The 14,966-nt window shown below is 37.7% G+C and overlaps 1 protein-coding gene across 2 annotated transcripts in view; it reads right to left on the minus strand.

The window, feature by feature from the left end:
- The window catches only part of unc13c (unc-13 homolog C (C. elegans)), a 196,708-nt gene extending 184,622 nt beyond the window's left edge, over positions 1-12,086 (minus strand). For both annotated transcript variants that reach the window (XM_087793270.1, XM_087793269.1), the window contains exon 1: positions 11,999-12,086. The gene's annotated coding sequence lies outside the window, so the exon portion shown is untranslated. The remainder of the gene's footprint in view (positions 1-11,998) is intronic.
- Positions 12,087-14,966: the final 2,880 nt, after the last annotated feature.

Consider the following 14,966-nt stretch of genomic DNA (forward strand, 5'->3'; position numbering starts at 1 on the left):
TCAAATAAAGATCTTTTTTTTACGAAAATCAGAAAATTGCAATTAATAGAAATGGGTTTTCTTTGTGTTAATGTGTTCATTAAAGTGGTTACTGTTTAGTTATAGTGTTTTGCCTTCATAAAATTAGTATCACTTGAGAACGCACCATAGGATCCCAAAGACATTGAATGTATCATTCATGTGTGACAAGTAGTGCAAAGAATGTTAACAAACGTCGTGTTTCCTTCAGTCTACCTGGTCCTTGAAATCAGTTGAGATTTAAGATTTGAAGAAGTGTTACCTAAAAGTTCTGACTCTCTATCATTGAGTATGAATATAAAAAGCATTAAATAAAGGGGGAAAAAAAGAATATTTGTCATTTAATTGGTCAATCAGAATACATTTTTAAAACATAAAATCAGTTTTATTGACTTTGTATGCTCAGTGGAATTTGTTGACCTGGAATTGAACCAGTAAACTCTAACCTATCGATTAACAATGATGGTCAAATGGCTGTAATCCAAAGTTGTTTGAAGTAGAAAGGCTAAAATCATTTCGAAAGACAGATGATAACTGGTTTAGTGACTGCGCTTTAAATGTTCCTAAATTCAGATCCAAACCCAGAATCATCTGATCCTGGTTCTATTGGCAAGGCATCCTGAAACTACTGCAATTCATTGCACACAAACCGACTAGATACAGATACAACATAAAGTTATTGTATGACATAAAAATGCAAACATGTGCACAACAGATCGTTGCTCACTTATAATTATAATATAATATGAATCTGTTTTTCTTGAACTTCCTAGCAACAAAAAAAGGTTGGTCAGAGCACGAGGACTACTCAACCATAGTTCAGTGTGAACAGCCTGCAGCGTGTGTGAGGGGTGTATGTTCGCTACATAAACTAGCCGAGTCGCAGGAGTGATGTTTGCTGTCCAGAGGATTTGACAGCTGCTCCACATTAGTTCTGGGCTTTAGAGCATTATGTGTCTACAGTCTCATGACCACAAAGACGAGCTCACTTGAAATGAGGTGTGAAATGACGCCGCGTCTTTTTTTTTTTGGTTGCAACCATTGAGATATGTAGATGGACATGCAGATGGACACCGGACATGAACGCGTGGACATGATCATTTATCGAGGAGCGTGAGATGAATGCAGGAAGGTAAAAGTAGAGTGGCTCGGAGAAGCAGTCACTCGCATTGGCATCTCTCCCCAGAGGCTACTTATTACCTCCAGAACTTCCCTCCAGGCCTCGCAGCATAAATATTTCATACAGTCGAAAAATGCTGCTGGAGTTTTTTTACTTACACTTTCAGTTCAGCCACTCTCTATTCTAAAGGCACGGTGTCCTGCACACTACATATTATAAGTGGATTCTAAAAACAATCGTGGCTGATGATTAGAAGATTTGTTTTACTACTGATAAGTGAAAAAGGCAGTGAACATCCGAGTGATTTGTCATGTGTTATTATTATTATTATTCGTTATTCATTTTTTATCTTCAAGAAAAAACCTTGAAATAGAAATTTACCAAAGCCTAAAAGGCAACTAATATCAAACCCCAACTTTCCTGACTCACTCTCAAGTTTCAAATGTTGGATCTTCCTCTCCAAGACACAGTAAGTCTCTCATCATGATGCATGTTTTAAACTTATTATTGCTCTGAAATCTGGGCGAACGAGAGGTTACGAGAGCAGAGCCAGTGATAATGGCTTCACTCCTTCTTCACCCAGCTGTAATCACGCCCTGCTTTGTTTGTACAACGAGTCCCTCGGAGGGACAAACGTCCATGTTTGATCAATAGCAGCAGAGTGGGTGTTGTTATGGTCAAGAAGATTTAATCTCCAGAAAAACAAAGTGTTTTCAGTGGGCGGGGCTTAAGATCATTTTCTAATGTCAATATTTAAATGGTAAGAGAGTTTTGTACAAACACACACTGATCATACAATAGAGTCACACATCTATTGAACACACATTTAAATCAACATTTTACTTGAAAATGTCATTCAGAAATACTACAACACAAGATTACCTGGAGAAAAAGCCAAATATATATATTAATTAAGTACTTAAAATGAATCATCAATCAATGCATTTAAGCACCAAATTGACTCGAACTCAAAAAAGGAATAGATGAAAAAATAAAACTAGTTTCCTTTGTTTGTTTTTTGAGGGGGTTCCTCAGAGAGGGATTATTTATCAACAGAAACAAAGTGTATCATCATCACTTAATAAACACTATTAGACACTTGATGATGAAGCTGTTGGACTAATTATCGAACTAAATATTTCCCTCAGGAATGTTCGAGCTTCAACCTGCCGTGAATGAGGGAAAATCATGGAATCCGAGTCAGAGGAGAAGTTCTATAAAGATGGTGTAATGTACAGTGTTGCCAGGTTACAAGCTTAAATTGAAACGACTGCTTCAACACTGAATTCACTCGGAGGTATGACGATTCTGACGCTCAACTAAAGTCTCTTCCAAAGTTCTTACTCAGCAGTATTTTTTAATGTTGTTCCTGCTTGTCTGTGTGTCTTGTTAATAAAGAAACAAAAGTACTCCGGCTCGTAGTGGTGTCATCGTGCAGCTCATTGGAAAGGGAAACATTGGTTTGATTTGTTTTGTCATTACTGGCAGCACAATCTTCGAGCCGTTGTTTATAGATCCGGTCCAAACTTGTGCTTGAACAGAAGTGAATTCAGCGACAAGGACCTCCTCTTGGGGTCAACGCCGGGTCTAAGTGACCCCAGATTCTGCCGCCATCTGTCATTTAATCCATAAAATATACTCAGGAAACCTCAGATGTACTTCTCTATAATACACACACATTGTAATATTACATTAAGACGACAACAAAGGTGAGAAAAGTAATAGGGAAGACTTTAAAAGCTTAATGACCCGGAGAAGATGTGACGTGTAAATACTATTTAATCCTTGGGCTACTTCAGGGTCAAGGTGACCTGAAGGCCTGAAAACAATCGTGCAGAGGTATCCCTTGTGTTGCCTCAAACAATTTTGCTTTCAGTCCATCTGGATCACCATCAGTCCAACTTAAATCAAAATTAAAGGTTTGGTAGAAAAAGTACTAAAACAATATTAACTTTCTTTTTTCCTGTGAGTACTTTGTGTCTATTTGACTCATCTGTGTGTAAATGACACGTTTGACCTTCATCTTGATTAATACTGCAGGTTAGTGATGTGTTGATGAAGCTTCATGAAACAGTGTCATTATCTTCAAAGTCCACTAGATGGTAGTGATGAGTTGGTGAAGCTTCATGAAACAGTGTCATTATCTTCAGAGTCCACTAGATGGTAGTGATGAGTTGATGAAGCTTCATGAAACAGTATCATTATCTTCAGAGTCCACTAGATGGTAGTGATGAGTTGATGAAGCTTCATGAAACAGTGTCATTATTTTCAGAGTCCACTAGATGGCGTCTCTGCACTATTTTCCTTTGTTTTCAACAACTGTTCTAATGAAACATCATTTGTAAACTGATGGCGCCACCTACTGACCTCTGACCAACATGACACTGTTTCATGAAGCTTCATCAACCATCACTACTGCGTGTGATTTGATCGCTTCATTCTAATGTCGACACAGAGCTTCGGTGGATTCCTTTACGATGCCAGAATGTCCAACAGCAAATAAAAAAGATTGATGGAAAACTTTCACTGGACACCTCAGCCTGATGTTGTTGTTTTATTGTCTCGCAATCTACCCGAGCTTCGTCCGCCGACTGGATTATACGATCATTATATTAGATTTATTAGAGTGTTATACTACTGTAGTTTTAGTCGTCATCTCGCCTCAGAGTTGTTGCATGTGTTTGTCCTAACACTCTTGAGTAACTTGAGTGATCTTCTACATAACTACGGATGAATCGAGAGTTTGCCTATAAAACAAGGAGTTGGTAGACGTGGTCAGGGTTAATCTTTCTTCGTCCGCTCGGCCACGGCGACCTGTCCACCTGCTTCTAACCCGACGACAGTGGATCGACTGCAGTGACACTAATGTCCAGGACTGAGGACGTCGATAAATCAATGGACGGTTTTCACTTCACAACCTTTCACTTAGTCCAGGGGTATCAAACTCAATCATGGGGGGGAGAGATCTTTTAACAGTCAAGGTCCCAGGTCCAAAAAAAACGTTTTTTTTTATTTACAAAAAATTGTCTTTCATAATGAATATCAGTCTAATTGGGATTATCTTTAATTTTAATTATCTCCTTATCTCAACTGAAACACTGGCGTCTTCATAAGATAATATCTTCTTCAAAATCTAATTGAACTTTTTAGCAGGTCATCGTCGCCATTTAAGATTTTAAAGAGCACTTACTGTGGTTTCCTCTTGTGTATTGTCAAGAATGTGTTGATAGGATACGTATCATGATACATGTGTGAAGATACGATATATTGTGTGTGTGTATACGGTAGGAACAACCATATATTGTTTTTTTTTTCAAAAACAACACTATTTTCACAACAAATAAATGAGCAAATACTTTCTCTAATCAAACGAGAAAGTGTTTGTTGGAAAATGTTCCTTAAAATATTAACAAAAAATGTAAACTTGTATTAACAATAAAGTGCATTTACAACCTGGAGCAACATGCAATACACAGTATATGTCAGTGTTTAATTTTCTAACTTTTAACTCGTTTTAAAGCCAAAATGAGTCCAAAGATAAGCTTTAAAAGCTGAGGTTAAATGTAAATTTAACCTTTAAAATTACATTTTAATTCAATGTAATTCAAAGTTTTTTTATTTCTTTTTTTTTTAGTGTGTGATCAACACGATTTAAAAGTTAGTTAGTGAAGTGTTTAACGTTGTTGTGACTAAACTTAACTTGTTAAATGTATTTTTGTGTCATCATTGATCGTCCTGAAGTTTAAATTTAACCGTCAGCCGCTGACGTCACTCACGGAACTCAGCGCTGTCAGTCTTTATTCAACCAGTATTAAACACAAACTCTCCATTTGTTGGATTGAGTCAGATTCTAATGATAAAGTCAACACTAAAAAGAACGTTGTTGTCGATTGTAGACTGCAAGTTTCTCTCGTCTCTACAGAACAGCAAAGTTAACGGCTTCGTTTTGTTTCGTCTTTCTTGTTCCTTCGATCTGCTGATATTCTGTGTCGTGATGCTTCTCCAGATACTTGATAAAGTTAGTGCTGTTGAATCCTGTCTAATGGATTTCTCCTCCAAACATCCTCACTCAGCAACACTGCAGCAAAGATGCTGCCGTTAGCTCTATTGTTAGCTCTGTTGTTAGCTCTGTTGTTATCACTGTTGTTAGCTCTGTTGTTAGCACTGTTGTTAGCTCTGTTGTTAGCACTGTTGTTAGCTCTATTGTTAGCTCTGTTGTTAGCACTGTTGTTAGCACTGTTGTTAGCTCTGTTGTTAGCACTGTTGTTAGCTCTATTGTTAGCTCTGTTGTTAGCTCTGTTGTTAGCACTGTTGTTAGCTCTGTTGTTAGCACTGTTGTTAGCTCTATTGTTAGCTCTGTTGTTAGCACTGTTGTTAGCTCTATTGTTAGCTCTGTTGTTAGCTCTGTTGTTAGCACTGTTGTTAGCTCTATTGTTAGCTCTGTTGTTAGCACTGTTGTTAGCTCTATTGTTAGCTCTGTTGTTAGCACTGTTGTTAGCTCTATTGTTAGCTCTGTTGTTAGCTCTGTTGTTAGCAGCGGCTGCTTCACCAGCACCCGGGTGTTTTTTTAAATATCTATACAGTATTGGGAATAAAATAAATCCTTATATATTGTTATTTCAATATTTTATAACACCCCTACTTCCCTCCATTTATTTACTTATTAATTTATTTGTCAGGTACGATGCATGCAACATAGTTACAATACAAGTTTGCAGTTGATGCGATGCATAAATAATTCATAGCTTGTGCTCATTTTCAACTCCTGTCCCTGGTTGGGCCTTTTTACAAAATTAAAAAATACACAATAAAATTATTTAGTACAAAACTATTGTAAAACATTCACAGCACAATCAAAAATAATTTACAAACATGAGCCCAGAAATTTATTCTCCATATGTGGGAGTGAGATTGTCTTCCTTTCTATGTCCTGTGCACACAGTTCTCCCACCTGTCACCCTATGTAGCTGGGATGGACCCTTGCGACCCATGACAGGAAAGACAGTTGCGTCGACTGTACAGAGAAATTTAAATGTGATTTAAAATAAAAAATAAAAACATTTTATGCATCGTGTCTCACAAACGTCGCTGCCAGAGCATGAAATTGAATTTTCTCAATTCATTTGTTTGTGGAGGTGTATTAATTAATCCCACAATAACAACCATTTCTACTGGGGTTCTCCGTGTGAGAGTTAAACATCTGCACAGGAGCGATGAGGGAAAGTTCATTAAGCAGTGATAAGATATGTCTGTTAAATGAAGTTGAAGATCATTTTCAGGCCATAGAGATCATAAAGAATATGATTGAAACACTTAGCATTATAAGTGTATAGTTTTACTTCTCTCTTAGAGCAGTTATTTTAGGAAAATAAGGACAACCTCGCAGCTTCACACATGGAGACGATTATGAGTCTACCTTATTTAGACTCAAAGTGTTAAGACAAAAAAGTGCTAAAATAAGATACTGAGGCAGAGAGAACATGAAACCAAGTTCGTCTCTACCAGGTAAGATGTTAAAGTTTAAACTAGTGATGAGATGATGAAGCTTCATGAAACAGTGTCATGTTGTTCAGGGGTCAGTAGGTGGCGCCATCAGTTAAAAAATTATATTTTTCTCATTAGAACAGTTGTTCAAAACAAAGTAAAGAAAATAGTGCAGAGACACCATCTAGTGGACTCTGAAGATAATGACACTGTTTCATGAAGCTTCATTAGCACATCACTAGTTTAAAGGGGTCACACAAGGGCTGGGTATTGATTGAAAACTTTTGATTTCTCAATGATCCCTTTTCAAAAGTTTTTCATCATCATTTCAATTCTAATAAAAAGGAAAAAGACGTTAAACATAGTATAAATATTCAGTAAAAATGTTCGGCACTTTCGACTTTATGCTGTTTGCTTATAGAAAATTGTATTTTTAGTGCGAAAAAAAACCATATGAATACAAATCATTTTCAACAAAACAAATGTGTGAAATCATTAAAAAAAAAAACGGGAAAATTCGGCTTTGGTTTCATGAGGAAAAGTTGAAAAAATGGCCAAAAATCAACGTCTCTTAAAGTTGAAAAAAAAAAAACACATTAGCAAGTTCTGTTCATGCTTGAGCAAAGGAAATTGGCACAAAAGACATTTTTGTACTTCAGAAGCAAGTTGGTGCCACAAAACAACTCAAGCTCAAAGTACCTTTAATAATGAGCCACTGCTGCTCCTATAGTAGAATTTGTTTATGTTTAGTAGAACACACTGAGACGTAAACCTTCAACAAGGAGCTCTTGTCACAATCAATCAACTTCCACGACTCAAGGAGTGTATTAGCTCAACAGACAACTCACACTCAGCCGCCGCGGTGTTCAAATATCTCATTTCAAAAGTCAACACTTGCTTCATTAACAAGTTAAATTGAACAAAAGAAGTGTATTTATTTTCCTGATGTTCATTGAATGTGGGATTATGTTTTTGTAAATTTTCAGTTTTTGGCTAGAGCTGGCCATAAATTGTCTGTTTTTGATCAATACCTTACTTAACTGAATGAGCTGGGTGAAGATTAATCACTTGTCATCAACCCGTGACATTTTGAGCAAAAGTATCTGGAGCCAAAAAAACACACCTTTCCTTAATCTCCAGAGCCTGATGCATCCCTCAAAATGAAGGTAGTTAAATGTTCCTATAGACATGGTGACCTATAGGGAGGGATGGCCAGGTGTTTTAATACTAAAACATATTTTTATTTTGCCAGATTTTCTGTACTTCTGCGGTGTGCGTGCTAAAAAAATCTAGTACTGATGGTCTGACGAAGCTTCATGAAACAGTGTCATTATCTTCAGAGTCCACCAGATGGCGTCTCTGCACTATTTTCCTTTGTTTTGAGCAACTGTTCTAATGAAACATCATTTTAAACTGATGGCGCCACCTACTGACCTCTATACAACATGACACTGCTTCATGAAGCTTCATCAACACATCACTAAATTCTAGTGTTATTTTCTTGTTGTAAATGTTTATAGTTGTTCATATATTCACAAATATTCATTCAATTATTATTAATGTTTTCATTCATTTATTCTCTATGCTGCTTAATCTCTTATGGGGGTCGTGGGGAGTCTATCCTGGTTTTAAATGGGCAAGAGGCAGGGGACACCCTGGACAGGAAGCCAGTCTTTCGCAGGACACACAAAGAGAGACAACCTTTCACATACACACTCATACCTATGGACAACTTCACCAAGTTCTCAATCAACTTGGCAGCTCAGAGAGCTGCTGCTGATCCAGGATCTTCACCACGTCATCAGATCCCGAGTTCTCTCCAGCACCTCCATGGACTCTCCTACACTCTCCTCTTTTTTTTTTCTCACTATAAATTCCCTCACCCCTCTCCTTATCCATCTGTCTATCCCCCCATCCTTCCTCCCAGCCGGTCAAAGCGGCAGGCCGTCAACAATGAGTCTGGTTCCGCTCGAGGTTTCTGCCTTCTAAAGGAAGTTTTTCCTCGCCATTGCTCACTGTACAGCTCACTGGTTTTGTTTCTTGCTCTTTGTTGAATTGCTGGGATCTATTTTTCCTTAATCAACTATAGTCTTATTTCAACTGTATAGTGTCTTGAGATAACTTTTGTTATGATAAGACACTTTAAATAAAATTGAATTGAATTGAATCAACCTCCATATGTTTTTGGACTGTGGGAGGAAACCGGAGTGCCCGGAGTAAACCGGGGAGAACATACAAACCCCCTCACAACCTGGAAGCGAACCTGCAACCGTCTTACTGTGCCACAGTGGGCCCAACTAACGTGTTATTATTATTTATTTTGTGTTATCTTATTATTATAATTTCTATAATTATCATTTCTTATTATTACGCAGTGTGTACTCTATTTTTCTAATATGTGTATGTACTGTTGAGACGAATAATGTTTCCTCAATATCAGAAGAATAAAGGAATATAAATTAAACGATCAATAAAGATTCCACTGTTTAAGATACAATTAGACACATAGATAATGGATTTTAACAATAACACTAAGAATGATGTTGAAGAAATATGACAGGAAGGAGAAAAAACTAAGATATAATTAAGATAAATTAAGCCTCAATAATCAATATTTATCTTGGCCCCTGATTGCTAAATTGTTGCTACAAATAGTACCTCTGAAATATACCCTGTTGTACTCAAAAGTATTAGAAATTTAAAACTGTGTCCCTGCATCTGTCAATTCAAATGTCACATGACTTCATTTCCATTCAGTTGCAGCAGCGACCGGTTCGACTGTATTGATTTGAGTTCCACGAGCGATGAGGAATGGACGCCGGTTCCAATCCCGGGCGTCCGAGTCCTGATGAATCGCCGTCAAGTGTAGAAACTCTGCGGCCGGTTCGCGACAAATCACACTAACAGAGCCGCGCTGGTCAATGAGCGTTGATTAACAATTAATGAATTAGTTGCTGTCTCTGCTGAGGCCAACGTTCAGACGTGTTTTGACCGATGAACTCAGACTTCACAACTCAACTTATTCAATTAAACGGATGTATTGATGTGTCCAGAAGTGTTGAGTTAAACTTTAAAACCTGATCTACAGAATAAAAAAAAAGTATTAAAATAGTAAATGACCAACGAAAGTTTGATTCTTAGAGGCTCGACTACTTCGTCATTGACAATGATTTGTTAGCATAAAACTGCTAGCTTGCTATAGACAAACGAAAGTGAAGAAAAGTACAAAAATAAAGGTGGTGTATTTTCATCCACTGAATGTAAAAATAAAATGACACTCTGGACCGTTTTGATATTTAACACTCTGGACTCTTTATATTTTTTACATTCTGGACTCTTTAAATATTAACAGTCTGGACTCTATATATCTGAAATTCTGTAATCTTTCTATATTTATCACTCTGTACTCTTTATATATTTGACACTTTGGACTCTTTATATATTTATCACAATGGACTCTTTATATATTTGACACTCTAGACTCTTTATATATTTATCACAATGGACTCTTTATATATTTGACACTCTGGACTCTATATATATTCGACACTCTGGACTCTTTATATATTTATCACAATGGACTCTTTATATATTTGACACTCTGGACTGTTTATATATCTGACACTCTGGACTCTTTATATATTTAACACTCTGGACTCTATATATATTCGACACTCTGGACTCTTTATATATTTATCACAATGGACTCTTTATATATTTGACACTCTAGACTGTTTATATATCTGACACTCTGGACTCTTTATATATGTAACACTCTGGACTCTATATATATTCGACACTCTGGACTCTATATATTTATCACAATGGACTCTTTATATATTTGAAACTCTGGACTGTTTATATATCTGACACTCTGGACTCTTTATATATTTAACACTCTGGACTCTATATATATTCGACACTCTGGACTCTATATATTTATCACAATGGAGTCTTAATTTATTTGACACTCTGGACTGTTTATATATTTGACACTCTGGACTCTTTATATTTAACATTAAATTGGTGCATTAATTCATTTGTGCAATAATAACCTGTGTGCAATCTCACCACGATATAAATATTTATATTTAAATGTATAAGTATAAGTATTGAATGTATACACAGGTGCAATATTTGCACATAGTTCATACATTATACCACCTCAAATGACTGTGTAAGTTTAAAGAATATATTTGTTTATTTATTTATATTTTGGTAATATTTTTCCATTTCTAGACAATTTGCTTTACCAACTGCTGTGAGCGTAGTAACTGCAACTAAAGATTAATCAAGTACTCGTGATTCTTCTGTAACAAAGTGAGATTATCACTCAATGGGTCGTAGGGAATGAAAAGTGAAATGATTCAAGTGAGACACAAACTGATGGCTGTTGCTTCACGGCCACAGATTCCAACATTGCAAAAAAAAAATGAGGTCAGATCGACAATTGTTTCACGTTATTGTTGAGAAAAGTCATCTTGGAGTCCAAACAACTCGTCTAGAGAAGCCATCACTAAATTATTTATTTATTTGTGATAAACGGGGGCAGCCACACCCACAAACCCCCCCCCCCCCCCCCATCAGAATCCGGATCAAACCATCTTTCATATCCTCTATTGATCCATCAGATAGTATTTGACAGAGCATGCGGTGTGTCAGCCACTCCCTCTGCAAGTCAGTAGTGGTAATCTTCAGTAGTACTGCCTCCAGAACTACACTCTTCATGCTGGAACAATTCTATTCCTACTACAATCCTCTTACTTTGGACGTGGAAACAGATAGAAAAAAAAAAAAAAAGATGCTCTCGGTGTGTTACGTCATGTCTCTACAACACATGAGTGTGGATTAAAGGGGCTGGATTAGAGCACGTGTGTGCATGCCAGTGCATCACACACACACACACACACGCATGTGTGTATGTGTGTGTGTGTGTGTGCATCATGCATGACTGCTTCTTCCACAGAGAGAAACATAAGGATGGAAGAGGGGGATGCGAGGGTGTGTGCAGATCATGTTGCCCTCACCTCACCCATCTTTTTTTTATTTAATTTATTTATTATTCATTATTAACCTGTATTTTCCCGTCATAGTGGATGGATTCTGCCTGCAGCTCCTGGGAAAGCAGCCAAACCAGTCTCACGCCATAAATCAAAATAAAAAAAATCTTATGTGGAGGAAAAAAGATGGGATGGAGAGAGAGAGAGACGCGATGATAAATAAATAAATAAGTAAAACACGAGTGTGTGTTTCATTCATCCACAGACAGGGCCACGGCGGGAGAGCGGGGTTTTTTAGGGGGAAGCAACAAGACAAGGAAAAGGGTAAAGATTTCCCCCACGACACTCATTGAAATGGAACGACAGTCGAACATACCTGTGTCGTAACGTGGTCCCAGAAAAAAGAAACAAATCCCGGAGAGCAGAGAGAGAGCGAGAGAGGATGGAGTCCTGGCGAGTGGTCGGCGCGCACAGAGAGGATGCTGGGGAGGGGACGGAGGGAGGGGAGAGGACTTGGTGCGCAGATGCCTGCTAACACCGCGGCTCACAGCGTCGTCCCACAAGCCCCCGCGTCCGCGCACACCTCTCTCCCGTCATCCCTCGCCTCTGGTCTAACCTTCACGCGTCTAGTCCGAGAGTTTTGTGGTGCTGATGCTGAGGAGGCAGCAGGAGGAGGAGGATGCTGCCGCTGGTGCTGCTGCTGCTGCTGCTGCTGCTGCTGCTGCTGCTGCACACACTGACGCTCCTCACTTTCTTCTCTGTCTGTGCTCCCCGTGTGCAAAAACTCTCTCACTCACTCTCTCCTCCTCCTCCTCCTCCTTCCTTCTCCTCCTCAACCCGAGAAGAACACACACACACTCCCTCACACACACACACACCGCCGTCTTGGCCACATACAAGACGTCATCATTTCTAAACACACCCTCGTGTAATTGGCTGAGGCTTCATCGAAGATTTTTTTTTTTTTTTTTAATCCAGTTTATTATTGTGTTCATCCCTAAAAAGATGCTCAGATGATCCTCAGACCTATAGGTTTATACACTTTGGAACGATCTTCCTCTCCCTCTGTGTTTGATGATTTAATGACTCCTTCAAGAAACATCTCAAGACATTTTTATTTGTGCTTTTCCCTAATTTTCTGGAACTCCAGTTCTCAGTATTATCTTGACCTTTAAAGTATATATTTTATTGAGTATTGTTTTGATTGTTTAAGCGCTTTGTGACCCTGGTCTGGAAAATCGCTATATAAATATAAAATACTTACTTACTTACTTACATGCGACTCATTTCCACGACACCGGTTCATTTGAAGAGCTCTTTAAGCCGTATAAACACATGTTTGTAATAAACTTATAACTATTTTCTGAAGCATTCTGAGTGACATGTGAATGTTTTAAAGACATTATGATTAAAAGTTGATCAACGTCATTAATATAATCAGCATTACAAATATTATTTTTTATTGGTTTCATCATCCAAACGTTACATTTGAAACAATACCATTTAAAAAAAAAAAAAATAATAATAATAATAATAATAATAATAATATGTTTGTACTGAACCCCCTGGAAGAGCTAGAGGGCGTAGCTGTGGCGAGGAAAGACTGGGTATCTTTGCTGAAGCTGCTGCCCCCGCGACCCAAACCAAACGAGACGAGATGAGAGGATGTGTGTAAAAGAAAGTTGCCTCAAAAAACCTTTTCTCCTGTGAGTCTGTCTTCATTGACAATAGAGCTCGGACACAAAATACTGATTTCTAAACATATTTAGTACTTTTTCAATTCAGAGTTGTCGCTCTGAAGCTTCACTTATTAATCCTTCAACTTTAACTCAATTGTTGTCAAAGTAAGTAAGTAATATTTGTAGAGCGCTTTTCTAGACCAGGGTCACAAACATTCACAACAAAAATATATACTTTAAAAGATCAAGACGCATAAGACAAACGGAGATAAAAATGTCAAAAAGGAGTCAGTAGATCATCAAACACAGATGTTTCTTGAAGGAGTCAGTAGATCATCAAACACAGATGTTTCTTGAAGGAGTCAGTAGATCATCAAACACAGATGTTTCTTGAAGGAGTCAGTAGATCATCAAACACAGATGTTTCTTGAAGGAGTCAGTAGATCATCAAACACAGATGTTTCTTGAAGGAGTCAGTAGATCATCAAACACAGATGTTTCTTGAAGGAGTCAGTAGATCATCAAACACAGATGTTTCTTGAAGGAGTCAGTAGATCATCAAACACAGATGTTTCTTGAAGGAGTCAGTAGATCATCAAACACAGAGATGTTTCTTGAAGGAGTCAGTAGATCATCAAACACAGATGTTTCTTGAAGGAGTCAGTAGATCATCAAACACAGATGTTTTTTGAAGGAGTCAGTAGATCATCAAACACAGATGTTTCTTGAAGGAGGCAGTAGATCATCAAACACAGATGTTTCTTGAAGGAGTCAGTAGATCATCAAACACAGATGTTTCTTGAAGGAGTCAGTAGATCATCAAACACAGATGTTTCTTGAAGGAGTCAGTAGATCATCAAACACAGATGTTTCTTGAAGGAGTCAGTAGATCATCAAACACAGATGTTTCTTGAAGGAGTCAGTAGATCATCAAACACAGATGTTTCTTGAAGGAGTCAGTAGATCATCAAACACAGATGTTTCTTGAAGGAGTCAGTAGATCATCAAACACAGATGTTTCTTGAAGGAGTCAGTAGATCATCAAACACAGATGTTTCTTGAAGGAGTCAGTAGATCATCAAACACAGATGTTTCTTGAAGGAGTCAGTAGATCATCAAACACAGAGATGTTTCTTGAAGGAGTCAGTAGATCATCAAACACAGATGTTTCTTGAAGGAGTCAGTAGATCATCAAACACAGATGTTTTTTGAAGGAGTCAGTAGATCATCAAACACAGATGTTTCTTGAAGGAGGCAGTAGATCATCAAACACAGATGTTTCTTGAAGGAGTCAGTAGATCATCAAACACAGATGTTTCTTGAAGGAGTCAGTAGATCATCAAACACAGATGTTTCTTGAAGGAGTCAGTAGATCATCAAACACAGATGTTTCTTGAAGGAGTCAGTAGATCATCAAACACAGAGATGTTTCTTAAAGGAGTCAGTAGATCATCAAACACAGAGATGTTTCTTGAAGGAGTCAGTAGATCATCAAACACAGATGTTTCTTGAAGGAGTCAGTAGACCATCAAACACAGAGATGTTTCTTGAAGGAGTCAGTAGATCATCAAACACAGATGTTTCTTGAAGGAGTCAGTAGATCATCAAACACAGATGTTTCTTGAAGGAGTCAGACTGTAAAATTATACTTCTTCCTGTTACAAA

Source organism: Callionymus lyra, chromosome 6 (genome assembly GCF_982586985.1).
Source record: "Callionymus lyra chromosome 6, fCalLyr1.hap1.1, whole genome shotgun sequence".
NCBI lineage: Eukaryota > Metazoa > Chordata > Actinopteri > Syngnathiformes > Callionymidae > Callionymus > Callionymus lyra.